At 36.1% G+C, this 269-nt stretch overlaps 1 protein-coding gene across 1 annotated transcript in view; it reads right to left on the bottom strand.

Moving 5' to 3' along the window:
• The window catches only part of LOC119581769, a gene marked incomplete in the record, with an annotated part of 6,159 nt that continues 5,890 nt past the window's right edge, over positions 1-269 (bottom strand). Inside the window, 1 exon segment of the mRNA XM_037929901.1 lies at positions 1-269.

Below are 269 nucleotides of genomic sequence, written 5' to 3'. Positions count from 1 at the left end.
AATGAAGATCATATTCATGCTCTATGTAGTTCACATATTCTTCCATATGTCTTCGAAACTATGGCTTTCGAAGAAGCTAGATCCTTTTATCACGTGAGAGCCACCTGCTGTGGGTGACATGTAAACAATATAGTAATACCACATATTTTGATATTCATATATTGCAACGTACGAATTTGTATGTATACAATGAACTTCCGTTTGATTTATACTCCGTCCGGTCTCAGAAAAGGAAAAAAACCTGGACTTTAAGTACTCTGGTACGCATT

The sequence above is a fragment of the Penaeus monodon genome, chromosome 15 (genome assembly GCF_015228065.2).
Source record: "Penaeus monodon isolate SGIC_2016 chromosome 15, NSTDA_Pmon_1, whole genome shotgun sequence".
NCBI lineage: Eukaryota > Metazoa > Arthropoda > Malacostraca > Decapoda > Penaeidae > Penaeus > Penaeus monodon.
Note: the sequence above shows the minus strand (reverse complement) of the source record. Positions and strands in the feature narration are given on the sequence as shown.